The sequence below is a fragment of the Carettochelys insculpta genome, chromosome 8 (genome assembly GCF_033958435.1).
Source record: "Carettochelys insculpta isolate YL-2023 chromosome 8, ASM3395843v1, whole genome shotgun sequence".
NCBI classification, from domain to species: domain Eukaryota; kingdom Metazoa; phylum Chordata; order Testudines; family Carettochelyidae; genus Carettochelys; species Carettochelys insculpta.
This window is the reverse complement of record NC_134144.1, coordinates 1,441,194-1,451,249: the sequence shown is the minus strand read 5'-3', so window position 1 is coordinate 1,451,249 and position 10,056 is coordinate 1,441,194.

Sequence of the window (10,056 nt, the reverse complement as noted above, 5' to 3'; positions counted from 1 at the left end):
TCATCTATTTATTTTTTCGATAGTGTTGATTAGCTCAATTGTTCAGAAATCCAAAAATGTCGCTGTGAATTCCGGAGATTTTTAGACAATTGTTTGAAGAAATATTTTTTGCTGTAGTTCAAATTTTCCACAGTACATCACTTAATTTTAATATGAAATAGTACATTTTATTATATTCCAACACTCAGAAGTCATGTGAAAATAGCTCAGAAACAATCGCTCTTCAGCACTGGACCTAAGAAACAATGAAGGTCAATGATTTTGTAGACTGATAAAATCTTAGATGGACGTATCTTTGTATTTCCAAATTGAAAAATCCTGAAAAGTTGTAGCCTTGGGAAGACATTTTGTGTTATATTCATGGCTACACGATTTCTGTGTTGGGTCATAATTTTTTTAAACTCCTGAATCTCAGACTTCCCCTTTTTAAGAATTTTCCTTTTCTGAACATTTTTAATGTTCTGTGATTTAAGTCTAAGTTTTAATTTCTTTGTCCAGAGTGTTATGATAAACATTTTTCTAATATGATTTGATAATTCAAACTATTATTTTCATTGTGAGCTCGTTTCATCAAAATAAAAAGAAAAAAAACCTTTTTAAAATGGCTTGAAGATTTTTTAAGTTTGTATTTATAGTGGGTATGCAAAGTCTCTCATTCCCCCGTCTTTCTGTACCAACAGACTAGTTTTTAAGCACAAAGTGACACAAAATATGAGCACACTATAATTTATAATATGGATGGCACATTAACAAATTGCATTTTGAAAAAGTGTAAGTGGAGTTTACAGAGATACTGTTACATAAGCCTATCATGTCAGCGCAAAAAGACACATTTCTTCAATTGCAAAATGTTTTCTAAGTAAAAAACAAGAACTGCTCTGTTATCAGGGATGGTTTATATATCTCCTGGTGGAGAAATTAAATTTCAGGTCTAGACTGATGTGGTCTTTAGTTTTGAGTTTAAAAATGTGGCCCTCTTTTATTCTAGAAATAAGAATGTAGCAGAATGAGACAGTGTTTGCCTTATGCTAGAAATGTACAGCACCCAGGTGATTCCTGTCCCTCAAATCGTGCGAGTTGCTTGCTGAAATAAGGTGAAATGTTGACAATTGCTAAAATGTGGCTTGTGTTGCTTTCTCATCGGTGTTCTAGTTATTAGATCTTTGTTTTCCGTGACTCATGTGTCAAAGGGCATTAGTACGTAAATGAAGCAGTATACGATGAGCCAAAATCTGTGTTCTTTTCTGGATTATTAGCTTGAAACCATAAGTTTTATATTCAAGCCCATTGGGGGTAGAATGTCATTAGTGGATGATGGTTTCGGTCTTACTTTTGCCATGGAGAATGCAGAAGGGCGCTTTGCGTGTGTGAGATATGAATTCTGGAACACTGCAGATGTGTTTTACCACCCAGTTCCTTAGCCGTTAATGGCACAATGGACTGTTTTCCAACAGAATATTTCTGATTGTGCCTACTGGCTAAATGGGTACATTGCCACACCAACAGCAAGGGTGAAAATGGAATAAGGAGCTGCTGAAGAAACATAGGATACCTTGGAGATGTGCGTGCACACAGGCAATGGGATTATAATGGCATGTTGCTGCATGAAGGACTCAAATTTACAAATTACCGCCTGCACTCCTTTTAAAAGCTGAGAAGGGAAAATAGTTGGATCTAATTAATGTGAGCACATAAAAGCTGTATGTGTTTGGGGCTCCTACCATGAAAGTCACAACCGTTGTTTCCTTCTGCCCTGTCTTTTCCATAACGCATAGTTATGCAACTAATTGATTTTTTGGGTTTAATTTGAAACACTCTGAACAAGAATTATTTTGGTGCAACCTGCAGATTTTTTTTAAAAAACATTTGGTGAATAAAAAAGTAGGAAAAAGCTTTGTTTTGATTTTGAGCATTTTCCTCTTTATAAAAAAAAGAGGTAATTTCAAAATGAGAAGTAGTTCCTTTCCAGGTAGCTGAAATGCTGCCTTCTGCAAATGTCAAAACACAACTTTTAAGGAGATTTTGTTTTTAGAGGCTTTTTTCTTCAACTAAAACGACTTACAAAAATCAGTAACTATTTGTGAAATGTTTGACTCAAATCAGTCTTTTTCATCTGAAGCAGCTTCAGTATAAAAATTCCCCCACTTTTTCAGCTTTGCGTGAGCCGGTAATACACAGATTCCATTTGTATTGAGAACATGGATCAGTAAGCTCAGTGCTGATGCATTTGGGACATGGTATCAGATACACAGCTTCATCTTCTCCCCTCCCTCTTTGGGTCATTGGGCTGCAGGGACTGCATTGTGCAAGGACCTTAGACGGATGGGCTTCCTTCCTCTGTATCAGCTAAGGATGAAGCACTGTCTGAGGCCATGATCCTGCAGACGCTTCAGCACAGCTGTAACTACTTGTGCGAGTAATCCCCTTTCAGCCACAGGGGACTGTTTGCATGAGCAAAGTTGCACACAGGCTATGGTGTTGGCCACATTACAGCATTTCAAATTAATAGCTAAGCTGGATCCTGAAACCCTTACCCATGAGAATACTCCCTCACTTCAGCTGGCAAATTCCCACAGGACTGAACCCAATGCTGCCCCTTAATGTATGCCCAGCATTGCTAATTAGCCCGCCCCAGGGACCAATGGTCTAAGAGGTGAGCAGGGGAGAATGGGCCCGTCTTCTGGATGCTAAATGGGTGTGAAGCCGATTGTGCAAACAGACTAATTAGTCAGTGGTCCATTTTGCTCACTGTTAAGACCCGGGGGTGTACGGGGCCCACTACGGGAGAAAGGAAAGATGAAAACAAAATCTTCTCTTGATTTTAATCGAAGTTGAGGTTTAGCTGAAGTGAAAACAGATCTGCAGTGACAGTTTTAGAGCCTGCTGTCAGGGCCTGCGTGGAGCGCGCTTGGTGCACGCACCCGCCGCCGCTGAGGGGGCATAATGACTTCCAGATACATTGCCCTTGCCAGCCATATCCAGACATGATGATGTCTCAGGGAGCTGCCACTGCTTGGATGGCTCTGCATTGCCCTGCTGTATGACCTGCACCTTACAAATGCACTGAGCTGAACTGAGTCTCTGGTAAATGCAGCCCTCGCTCTAGGAGTTACTGACCAACCTACTCGAGGGCTGCCCACCCAACCCCAGAAGGACTGCATTCATTTGTTGTAGCCAGCATCCCTTGCTTTCTGCTTTGGCAACAGACTGGCCAGGACAAACCAATACCCACACGTTTCCATAGGTGTGGGAACGAGGGGTGTTGGCGATGTGGTAGCAGTCCCTGGTTTGAGGTGGTTTTCATCATGTACGTGTTTACGAAGTTTGGTTCCCTGGCTCTCAGCACCCACCTTTGTACGAAGTGTTCCAGGCCCTCTGGTGGGATCTCTCTGTACAGTGAGGTTTCTGCAGGGCAGGCTTCTTGGTGCATTATGCTGCAGTGATGTTTGGGCCATCTGATTTCGTTTCCCAGCCTTCAGAACAAGGCAGTAAACAAGTGTTTCATTGCAGAGACCTGATAGATCCCGGGCCAGCCAAAGGTTAATCGATACAAAGCCAGTTGTGTTCCATGTTTAATGGGACGAATGTAGCAAACAGACCCTTCACAGGGGCAGTGTTTTCCGCCACTCTCCTGCAGATAACAGCTCTAAATGTGTCCTCTCGGCAGTACCTGAATGGTGTGTCAAGGGTGTAATCTGGCTGCAACCAGCCATTGGGAACTCCCTAGATGGAAGGGAATGATCAGCTGGAACTACTTCCTCCAGTAACTCTCTGCCCTGACCCCAGACACAGGGCATGAGCCATGGGAAAGGGGCATGGCACAGCAATTCTCAGCTGCCCTGTGGTCCCTTGGCACCTGGTGCTAGCTGTCATAAATAAAGCCACTCTTCCAGGCTGCCCTAACTCACCCTGGGGCCTGGGTGTGGGTAGTTGGAGTTCAGGGTGCAGTAACCAATTTCCTGACACTCGCCCTCTGCCCAGAGCAAACCTCAGTGCAGGTAAGAATCTGATGCTGGGTGCTGTATGCTGTGGCAGCTGAGGCGTGTGGGTGTGGTACAAGTCTCTGTGCTGTCTGGCAGTCAGGCAGTGGCAGCAGATGGATGGCTACTGCCTCATGTCCTTTCATGCTAGGGCTCTGTGGCTGTGTTGGCCCATGTTCAGGGCTCCCCAGTTAACCCCTCTGCCCACCACTGGGAGTTTCTCGGTGCCCCGCCAATGGTAGGGACTCCTGATACCCTGTTCTGTGGTGTCCCTGGGGCGTCGAGGTGCAGTGTGTTCCTGCTCTCTGGCGTGCCCCATTTCACTGTAGATGGGAGGTCAGGGGTGTGTGCGTTCGTTCCTGAGCAGAGGTGCACAGCTCAGTGTTGCTTCACAGGCTGGACGTGGCAGGTGCCACCGGGGCCGAGTGTGTGCAGATGAGTTGTGTGACATCTCCAAGTTTTGCTGAATGAGGGTCTGCAGACTCAATCCATGGCATCCTTCTGAAATGAAGGTAGAGTTTGTGACTTATGCTCGGGGGAAGCAGGGCCCTCTTTTCACAGACAGTGTAAGTCTCGTGGAGAAATCCCCGCACTCTGCCCTTCACAGCCATCTTTTGTTTTCTCACATGTAGGTAAAATCCATGAGAAGTTTGGCTCCCAACCTGAGCAGGTCCAGGGGCAGGTGGATCTGGGGTTTTGCAGGCACAGAGGAAGGTTTCCGCAGACTGAGGAGGCGAGAGCCACTCTCCCAGGTTAATAGCAATGCTTAGCAGGCGTGTGTTTATTTTGGTTCCATCCAGAGTCTACACTGAGGGCTGATCACCCAGCATGCTGGGTGCCCTATGTGAAAATGGAAGAATGCTGTTTAAGATGCTGGTTCTTAGTATTTCAGCAGTGCCCTGCAACCCCAAGTGAGATCAGGGTCCGTTTCAGCCAGGAGCTGCACAACCACACCGTGCGAGTGTGATGGGGTGATCTGGGCTCTGAAACCCGCTGCTTGGAGGCTTATGGCCTTGACACACCCCATCCCCGTAACCCTACAGAAAGTCTCCAAGTGAGGCTAGAGTGTCAGCCCAAGGAAGCGACCAATCAGGGCCCGGGAAGGCCAATATGAAGAGCTGCGGGACCAGAGCCAGCTCAGTCCCTCAGGAGCACATGGGGGGTGAAGACCAGGGGGCAGACAGTTGCCTGAAGGCGAGACAGCACCATGGAGAGCTCCCTGTGGCAGGCTGGTGAGAGGCTGATGCCTGTCAATATGCACTACCGGACTGCGATGGGGCCCGAGCTTAGCGCTAGGACCCCGTAGGTAGCTGCTATCTACAGGGTCCCTGGACTGGGCTTGCAGTCAAGGCCGAACCACCCCCTCCAACTCACCATTAGCAACTGGGAGGGCATTGCCGGGTTTGGGCATCTGGGTGGGGTGGGGACGCATTGGATGCTAGTGACCCAGCCCCCTGGCTGGGACTGAAATGGGGTGGGAGAGGGACCAGGAGCAGCCCCCAGCAGGGAATCCCTGGAGACACCACTCAGCCCAGCGTGGGGAATGTACTGAGGAAAGCCCTGAGCTGAGGGCAAGGGGTTGCCTCCCAGAGGCGCCGCTCTCTGAGCAGGGAAACAACCCGAGAGAAATGGAAACTGGCGGAGGCACCAGGCTGGGCACCTCTTACATGTGGAGCGGTTTGATGGACATCCGGGGTGACTCGGCCACAGGGCTGAGTGAGTGTAGGTGCATGCACCGAACTGGATGCAGGTGCTCACAGGAGGCCAGTGCCATCCCCTCACACAGAGGTAGTCCTGGCCCCAGAGTGTTTACAGTCGAAATGAGATGGACAGCAGGTGTAAGGTACAGAGACCTGGCGGGCCTGTGGCAGGGCCCATATCCGTAGACTCCCTCTATTTTTCCTGAGGTCCAACCTTCTTGTTTCCAACAGAGCTACAAAGCAAAGTAGGGCCTCTGTGCCTGCCCTTGTGGTAAGACAAAGGGTCACGGTCAGCCTGCAGGGATGAGCCAGCCTGTTGGCAACCTGACCTGCAGCCAGCTGCTCGCACCACTGCACAGCAGGAGCGGCTTGCTGGGTCCAGGCAGCATTGGGCTCGCCTGCTGAACAGGCAAGAAGAGAACTTTGGTTCCCTCCTTCATTGCACCTCGAGTACAGGAAGAGGCTTCAGCACCTGCTTCCCAAAGCCCCTTCACCTGCAGCTCCCAGAAGAGGGTTAGTGGGCTTTGCAGGGATGTGCAGGGGGAGGGCAGAGCCATCACTCCAAGCACAGCCAGGGTGCTGGTAGGTCAGAGGGTCATTTCTGGTTCCCACAAAGAAGCAATGAAGAGCTCCCAGGGCTGCATCACAGTCCTGCCTCGCTGGTTGTGCTCTGCAGGTGGGGAAGATTCTGTGAAGAAGCCAGGCTCAAAGAGCCCCTGGAGAACCCACACTTCTGCCCCACATAGACCAGCCACCTTGGGTTGGTGGTAGGGGCGACCATGCAGAGAAGCAGACTGAGAAACCCCCGGTGATGAAAGGGCACATACGTGTGCGTGAGTGTGCACATGCACCAACTCAGAATGGGAGTGTGCCTCCAGTGTGTCGCTCTTTGCTCATCAGGCAGCTCTCGTGTCAGGGTGGGGAACATGTCACCATGGTTTGAAATGGAGTTTTCATGCTCTCTGCCCTGCATCCTGCACGCTGCCCAGCCTCTGCCAAGGACACTTCTAACCTTCCACTTCTCAGAGCAGCGCTTAACAGTTAAAGACCCAGGGGAGCAGGGGATTGGCCCTCCGCCCACTGCAGAGTTACTCCTTCCCTCCCGCCTTCCCCAGAAAATGTTACACCAGTCAGAGATGCAGGAGCAGGGGCACTGAGCCCTGGATGAGTGGCAGGTCCAAGGTCCAGCATCTCACTTATCTGCAGTGACCGCACTCCCTTCCTAAGCAGGTGGACCACACCGGCCTGTGTGACGGCTGGAGAGGGCAGCCTTTGGAGATGGCACCGGCACACTCGGAGCTGCTGGCTTGTACCCAGAGCACTGGGATGCAGTGCTTAGATCTGGTCCATCTTGTCCTGGTTTCCGCAGTGAAATTGGCACGTGTCTTCGGAGCCTGGGCCCTGTTTCCAGGGATTAAAAACCAAGCGAGATGAAACGAGGTAGCAAAGATTGCTTGGCATTCGGGATGAGCGGATTTGAGGAACAGCGCTTGCTCAGTGGATTGAAAGCCCAGGAAGATTATCAGGATGCTGCTGCCTGTGGATTAAAATGAGACTGTTGAACAAGTTCCAGCTGAGTGAAATAATGGGGGAGTCCCAGATGGGGAGGTCGCTCGGGTCTGTTTTGTGTACAGCCTCGCACTGGCTGGCGCCCTGCCCTCTCTGGCAGCAGATGGGGGTGGGGGCAGCGTGGGGGAAGGGGCACCTTGCAGTGCGCAGAACACAGCTGAGCCGTGGAAGCGAAATTGAATGGATGTCTGAAGGTTGGACTTGTCGAGGTGGGAGGTGGAATGGGGCTGATGCCGTTCTGCCAGCCCAGGGCTGGAATCTGAGGCCTCTGCTCAGGACCCACTCTGTCCAGCGCCTCCCGAGGTCATGGTGTAAGGATGAGGGGAGACTCTTTCTTGACTCACACCGTATGGGGAGCCCCAGCTTCCTGGCCTCGATCTGCTCCTGTGGAGCCATCTGCCCAAAGCTTAAAGCAGAGGCTGTTTCCACAAGAAAACCCTCTGTGGCTGGAGGGGAGGGGTCGCCCGTGCGTCGGCACCTAAGGCAAGCCAGCGCCCGGCTCAGGGGTGGTCCTGGGAGGAGCCTGAAACCCTGTGCAGCAGAGTCAGCATTTCCACAGACAGACCCTGCTGCATGGGAACAAGTCACAGCCTGCCCCAGTGCTCGGCATCGCACAGAGCCCTGACCACGGGCACCCCCAGCAGCGAACAGCCCCTCGGGCAGGCGGCCAGTGCAAACAGAGGTGTGCCGACGGTGTGGGCGAAGGCATTCTGCTTCCAGGTGGTTGGGAGGGGTGTGGTGGTGGTATGTCTGGCTGGAGGCCAGTAGCGCGATTCCCCTCCCCACACAGCCAGGAGGAAGGGAGCGCGACTCTGAGGGTGGAGGAGTGGCAGTGGCCCTGGGGTGCGATGAATGACTGACTGACTGATTGGTAGTGAGTGGTGCCTGCTTGTATCACTGCAGTCTGAGGTCAGCCTGGCCTTCTCCACTCTCGTGCATCATCCTCCCCTGCCACTCGCCTCAGAACTCCTCTCCCAGGCAAGGGCCCGAGGTCAGTCATGGGTCTGAGCCTGTCTGGCAGCTCCGACGATCCAGTGGGAATTGATTTTCTCTCATGGGACTTCCCCGTGGAGACTGGCCCCTTTCAAAGCCCGTACTGCAGTGAGTCTTGGCACAGGCCTGGCGTAGCTTTTCATTGTTTCCGTTAAGGCCAGGTGAGCCCATTCCACACAATCTATTTCCTGATCTGGAGCCTGCTGGGCAGTTGTGGGCAGTCATCTGCATTTATTGTAGCCAGGATGGGTAGGGATGGTGCCCCAGCCTCTGTCTTTCACAGGCTGGAGATGGACCTCAGGAGAGGCATCACTTTGGTGATTCTCCGTTCTGTACACTCCCTCTGGGGCACCTGGCATTGGCCTCTGTTGAGAGGCAGGCCACTGGGCTGGATGGACCTTTGCTCTGAGGTAGTGTGGCCACTGTTATGTCCTTATTGTTCTGAATTCCCCATGGCCCCAGCAATCTCACCCTATAACCCCATCTTCTGGCTCCACATGTGAATTTCCTTTTGGGTTGTGAATATTCTGTACAAGTTTGCTCTCCTGGGGGAGATGAAATCAGCTTCATGTGCACTGTCTTCTGAGCGTGACTGCATCACCAGTGTTGGCTTTGGAAAACCCTGGCTCTCCGGCTAACCCCACAGGTACCAGCAGGGCTCCTTGTGCGTGCCGGCGTGTCCCTTGGCAGGCAGGCAGATCAGGCTTTGGTTGGTTCTTGTGCTCACCTCCTGGTTGACATAGAAGCAGTAACAGCTTTCCAGAAATTCAGGCTAGTTGGCTAGGGAAGATTTGGTGTACACCTACGATGGGGTTTGCATCAGTGAATTAGTCACGCTCCATGGAATCTCTTCTTGCAGAGCCAACAGATTTCCTGACTGAAATCCACGTGGAGATCTGTGAACTCCCTGTGGGCTCCCTCCATGCTCCTGCTGCCAGCTAGCATGCAACTCAGCCAAGGGCAGCGCAGCTTCTGCAGCAGCTGCGCTACAAGCACCAAGGGAAGGGAAGCGAGCCAGGTGGAAGCAATCATGCACTCAGGGCTGCTTCTGCCTGGGGGTTCTAGGGAATTCAGTTCCAAGCTTCTGGAAAGGTTTCCCCTACCTGCCTCTCGCTGCCTTCTCCCATGGCTTTCCCAGCAGAAGGGGACAGTATTATCCTAGGTGTATCCCATACGCAGTAGTGCTTTGTGGACTAACTTCAGGTGGGAAAGGGGGAGACCAAGATGGCTGTTCTAGAGTGGGGGCAAGATTAGAGTGGCCACCTTCAAGTGGTCCCCCCCTGCTGTTGATACAGCTAAGGCCAGGGTTTTGGTGCTATATTGACAATGACTGACATGTGCTCTGGTAGGAGACAGCCCCAGGGTGCACAGCTTGGGCTGCTTGCTTTCCTAGCAGCCTGTCTCCTGCGGGTGAGACTACTGTTCCCCTCTAAACCAATCCCCTGCAGAACTCACTCTCCCTTTTGGAGCTGGGCGTGATTTTGCCCCTCACGTTGTTTCCAGTGCTGTTTGTGGGGACTGCAAGGGCAAACACCACCTGCCGGAATTCTCTCTGCATCAGGCACAACGTGTGTGCCTTGTGGAGATGAGGTAAGCACGCTGGCCTGTCACAGCCCTGCCCAAACAGATGACCACCAGTGGTTGTGTTCTGCCCCCATCTCTGGTTTCTTGCAAACTCCTAGAGAAACCCTGCCAGCAGCTCCCTTGTAACACCAGGCTGGAGGTTTCAGCCTGAGCAAGGAGGCAAGGGAAGTGTCACGCTGGGGCTAGGGCTGGCCAGACAGTGGCCATCCACTGGGCCAGATCTCGGTCCC